General features: G+C 53.4%; 1 long non-coding RNA gene across 1 annotated transcript; it reads left to right on the forward strand.

Moving 5' to 3' along the window:
* Positions 1–300: 300 nt before the first annotated feature.
* LOC134340950 (uncharacterized) lies at positions 301–3,199 on the forward strand. Its single transcript, XR_010016682.1, has 3 exons — positions 301–372; positions 530–635; positions 3,087–3,199. It is a non-coding gene; the product is annotated as an uncharacterized LOC134340950 (long non-coding RNA).
* Positions 3,200–5,701: the final 2,502 nt, after the last annotated feature.

The raw sequence follows: 5,701 nt of genomic DNA on the forward strand, positions 1-5,701 counted from the left end.
AATTAGCAGTGGAGGTTACATCAGTAAATATGATTACGGCAAGTTTGAATAGACGCTTGCTTATTGGGGGAATTAAGAGTTGTGGGGGAAAGGCAGGTAGGCGGAGATGAATCCATGGCCAGCTCAGCCAAGATCATATTGAATGGCAGAGCAGGCTCGACGGGTCAGATAGCCTATTTCTGCTCCTATTTCTTATGTTCACAGCGGTGCTTGGGACCGCCTCATGCAGACTTAAAGAAACAAAAAACAACAACTAATATTTGATCTTTTTCATCTTTGTAAATAACTCTCTGTCTGCTACAGAAGCCGAGCCATCCTCGTGTGAGCAGGTCAAAGTCACAGGACGGGCACTTGCTGATGTACATTCCAGAGGTGAGTGGCGAGGACCCGTCCCATCTGTCTCAGCGTGGTCCTGACTGTTGGGGGGGGGGGAGGGGGAGGGAGGAAGGTGCGTCTGGGACACTGGGGGAGCAGGGGACGTGCGGAGGAGATCTCGTACTGAATCGCCAACCCACCGCTCGGCCTACAGATGCACAAGTTCTTGCCTGTCAAAGTGCTTGCTCTTCTTCACCGAATCTTCGTCGTGGAGAATCTTCAGGACGCCTACGTGACCGTCTACGACTGCTACGAGACAGGTAGGCACCTGGCCCCTCCTCTTTCTCCTCCCGAACCACTCACTGCCACCCTGCCAGCGGACACACCTCCTCCCTGTTCCCTGCCCAGTGGTTTCTGACCCACCGCGCTCTCCACAGTCCGACTCAATGTCACTCCTTGCAGCTTCAGACCGCACGGCACCCCTCCCTCCAATCCCTCTCCTTACGCGCTCCATATCCCTCTACACAGCTCCGCTCTGCCAACACCCTACCCTTCCACATATTGACTCCTCTGCACTCACCCTCTCGCCTCTCCCTCAAACCCTCCGTATCCCTTTCCATATATTCTCTACCACTCCATCCACTCGCTCACTGCGTCACAGCCTCCCGTCCAATTCCTCTCCACCAGACGCCCCCACCCCCCCACCCTCCGTCCACTCCTCTGCCCCCATCTCCCCAGATTCTCCGAGCCCGTCGCCCCTCGGTCCCTTCCACTCGCTCTGCACGCCCAGCCCAGCCAGCCCCGGACCCAAGAACATCCCCCGTGCACACCTTTGACCTCCCTGCACTCACACTCTGACAGCCTATCCTCACCCTGTTCTGCTCAATCACGCCCTTTCATCTCCATTGCCTCCTACCCCCTACTCGCCCCGACTGCCCACCTTCCCCTCCCTCTCCTGCAGACCCCTCCACGCTCCTGAAAAGTGGCGTCTCATCCCCTCAACTCCACTCCCTTTCTCTCCCCTCCCTTCCTCCAGCCCATCTGACGATTGAATCCCTCCCATTTTATCCCCGTTAAGCCAGCGGTATCCGATCTCCCCATAAACCAAATACATGTCAGAGGAAAAGGCCGTTTAACAGAGCAACAGAACGCAGGCTGAATGGCAGGATTCTCATCGGTGAGGAAGAGCAGAGAGATCTCGGGGTCTACGTCCACAGATTCCACACAAGTTTACACGGTGTTTACGTAGGCGTACGGTGTGTTGGCCTTCAGTATTTGGGGGGTTGAATTCAAGAGCCACAAGGCAATGTTGCAGTTTTATAAAACCCTGATTAGACACAACTTGGACTACCTTGTTCAGTTCTGGTCGCCTCAGTTATAGGAAGGACGTGCAAGCTTTAGAGAGTGTGCACAGCAGATTCGCCAGGACGCTGTCTGGATCAGAGAAAGTGTCTAATGAAAATATGTTGAGCGACCTTTTCTCTTTGGAGCGAAGAGGAAGGAGAGGTGATTTGATAGAGCTTTACAGGATGATAAGAAGCACAGATCAAGTGGATGGCCAGAGACTGTTTTCCGAAACAGAAATGGCCGATGCGAGGGGGCATAGTTTCTCAGTGACCAGAGGGAAATATACGGGGGATGTCAGAGGTGGGCACATGGATGGCAGAAAACTAGAGGGCTATGTGGGCGGGAAGGATTGGATTGACCTGAAAATTTTGTCATAACATAGTGGGACGAAGGCCCTGTACTGTGCTATGATGTTTGAACATGGAAAAGTACATCACAAAAACAGACCCTACTCTAAGTTTAATCTATGGTATCAATCTAATATTAGTCTAAGGGACCAGAAGGATGATGGACTGATGGGTCGGTGCCTGTGCTGTTAAAGAGGCTGCTAATGTATCTGGTTCTACCACCGACCCTGACAGAAAGTTCCACGCACCCGCCAATCTCTGTGTAAATATCCTACCTCTGAGATTCCCGCCTGTACTTTCCTCCAAACACCTTAAAATGTGTTCACTCACGATAGATATTCCCCCTAACTTATTGAGCTGGAAAGGGTGCAGGAGATTGTGGAGGATGCTGCTGGCTCTCGAGGGCCAGTGTTACATCAAGGTGATAGGTAGCTTTGGATTTTAATCCTTGGCGAGCAGAGGACCGAGAGACGACCTTGCGGGTGCATATTAAATTCTGAGGGCCCTCGATGAGGTAGATACTTGCAGGGTTTATCCCAGGGAACGGGATCTTCCTGAGAGAAGGTGTGAGATTTAAAAGGGGACTGGAGGGAGATCATTTTCACCCAGAGGTTGGTGAGATTACGGAACGGAATGAGCTGCTGGTGGAAGTACCAGAGATAGGTACATTAGCAACATTAAAAGGCCTTCCAATAGAAGGGCCTTTAAAGATTAAAGATGGTCTTCGCCACAAGTACGTCAAGCAGAGAGTGAAATGTGTCACTGCTGTCAGGGAGGATTGTGCTGGGGCCTGACGGCAAGTGTCACCACACTTCCAGCGCCAACGTAACCTGCCCACAACTTACTAACCCTTGTGGCACAGATCACCCTTAATTTAAACCCCCTCTCTATCGAAAAGCCTGTGGTCTGTGGGAGGAAACCGGGCACACAGAGGAAACCAGCATGGTCATGGAGAGAACCCACAAACTCCTTTCGGAGAGCGGCGGGAATCAGACCTCTGTTGATGATTGCTCGCCACGGAAAATGGTTGGCATAGACCATCCCGTGTGACTCAAATCCATTGCTTCCATTTCGCAGCGAAGGATCCCACAGGAACGCGACTGCGACGGAAGAGGACATTTCTCCACAAGGGCTCAGATCAATGTTCCAGTAACTTGTAATCACTTCTAATAAATACTTTTCTTAATCTATCAGTGTCACGCTGTACCTCCGCAACAAAGCACAGGATCACACAGAGACTCGGAAAGGTTAAACCAAAATAGATATTTCATTAAACAAGGAGACAAGCGAGGTCTTGAATAACTCGGGCAAATCTTCACTCGAGGAGAATCAGGACAGTCAAGAACTTGAGGGGCTGGAGCTGCCTCTTCATTTCTTCAGCGGTTTGAACGGGGCACGACTGCGCAAGCGCGTGGACAGCAGCCAGAGGCAACACTGAGAAGAGTTTAAAAAGAAGACAGCTTCATACAGCGGGCGACAGAGTAGAGGGAGACAGTGTAGGAAGGCTTTGGCTCAACGGGGCTTCTGCCATAAACGATCGAGGCGAGGTAGGTTAGGAGACGGAAAGTATGTGTGTGAGGCCGGTTTTCTGTGCTTGGTGTCATATGTGGGAGGTCTTGGAGACTCCCAGCCTCCCGGACGGCCACATCTGCACCAGACGCGCCGAGCTGCAGCTCCTTAGGGACCGCGTTAGGGAACCGGAGCTGCAGCTCGATGACCTTCGTCTGGTCAGGGAGAGTGAGGAGGTGATAGAGAGGAGCTATAGACAGGTAGTCACTCCGGCGCCTGGGGAGACAGATAAGTGGGTAACAGTCAGGAGAGGGAAGGTAAAGAGGCAAATGCTAGAGAATACCCCAGTGGCTGCCCCCCTTAACAATAAGTACTCATGTATGAGTACTGTTGGGGGGTGTCATAGGGCGATGGCTGAGAACGAACCCGATTGCAAGACACAGACACTGAAGTACTAGGGACAGGACTAGGATACAGCGTGAGGGCAAGGACGTGGACAGGAAAACCAGGAACCTGGAACAGGACTGGACAAAAGAGCTAGGAGCCCGGGCTTGGACTCCGAGCCAGAGACTGGACAAGGACCCAGTACCTGGGCCTTGCCTCTGGCTCGGAACACAGAACGAGGCAAGGGCGAGGCTTGGCAGGCAGGCAGAACAAGGCAGGAGTCTTCAGGCTTGAGGCTTGAGGCTAGAGTCGAGGCTTGGCAGGAGGCAGGATGGACTCCGAGCCAGAGACTGGACAAGGAACCAGTACATGGGTCTTGCCTCTGGCTCGGACCCCAGAAATAGGCAAGGACGAGGCTTGGCAGGAGGCAGGAGACTGGAGTCTTCAGGCTTGAGGCTTGAGGCGAGTCTTGGCAGGAGGTAGGAGACTTGAGGCGAGTCTTGGCAGGAGACAGGAGGATGGAGACTTGAAGCGAGACTTGGAAGGAGGCAGGAGGCTGTAGACGTAAGCGAGGCTTGGCAGGAGGCTGGAGTCTTCAGGCTTGAGGCTAGGCAGGAGGCTGGAGTCTTCAGGTTTGTGCTGGGCAGGAGGCTGGAATCTTCAGGCTTGAGGCTAGAGACGAGAGGCGAGGCTGGGTTGAAGGCTGGAGGCAGGAGACGAGGCGAGTCTGGGCTGGAGGCTGGAGTCAGGAGACTTGAGGCGAGGCGAGGCTGGAGTCTTCAGGCTTGAGACTGGGCAGGCTCCTCCGGAGCAGGGCGCGGTTCACCTGGGCAGGGCGCGGATCTCCTGGGCGGGGCGCGGTACTCTTGGGCAGGGTGCGGTATTCCTGGGCAGGGCGCGGTTCACCACCCGACGGAGGCATGGGACAGGAAGGGGGGCTAAGTACAGGGTGGCTCCAGGACAAGACTGCAGGCGAGACGAGGCGAGAGTTACCAGCAAGACAAGGCAAAGCGAGGCGAGAACTTCAGGCGAGGCGAGAGTTACCGCCAAGACAAGACAGGGCTTCAGGCGAGGAAACAGAAGGCAGAGGAAGGGATACAAGGAGCAAAGACAAGAACAATCCAACAGCCACGCCTGGGTCTCTGAAGGTATTTATGTTGCCAGTCCCAACGAGCATCAGCTGCCTCAATTAGAACTCAACAAGAACAGAAACAAGGTAGATAGGAAAATCTGGAGCAAGGGTCGATGGACCGGACCGTGAACCGGAATACGGACTTCACGGACCGGACCATGACAGGGGGAGAAGTCCTACCTGGGGTAAACAACAGTGGTCGAGTCTCTGGCACAGAGTCTGGCCTTGTGGCGCAGAAGGGTAGCGAAACGAAGAGGATGGCAACAGTTAGGGGTCTGACAGGTGATTCTGTGGACGCAGGAAAGAAACGTGGATGGTAGTTTGCCTCCCAGGTGACAAGGTCCGGGTGGTTTCTGATCGCGTCCACGATATCTTGCAATGGGAAGGAAGTAAACAGAGGTCGTGGTACATATTGATACCAACGACATAGGTAGGAAAAGGGAGGAGGTCCTGAAAACAGACTACAGGGAGTTAGGAAGGAAGTTGAGAAGCAGGACCTCAAAGTTAGTAATCTCGGGATTACTGCCGGTGCCACGTGATAGTGTATGTTGGACTCGGATGAGGTAGAGCATAAGTGCGTGGCAAGGGGCAGTGATTCAGATTTTTGGATCATTGGGACCTCTTTGTGGGCAGGTGCGAACTGTACAAATAGACAGGTTGCACTTGA

This window comes from Mobula hypostoma, chromosome X2, assembly GCF_963921235.1.
Source record: "Mobula hypostoma chromosome X2, sMobHyp1.1, whole genome shotgun sequence".
Classification (NCBI taxonomy): Eukaryota; Metazoa; Chordata; class Chondrichthyes; order Myliobatiformes; family Myliobatidae; genus Mobula; species Mobula hypostoma.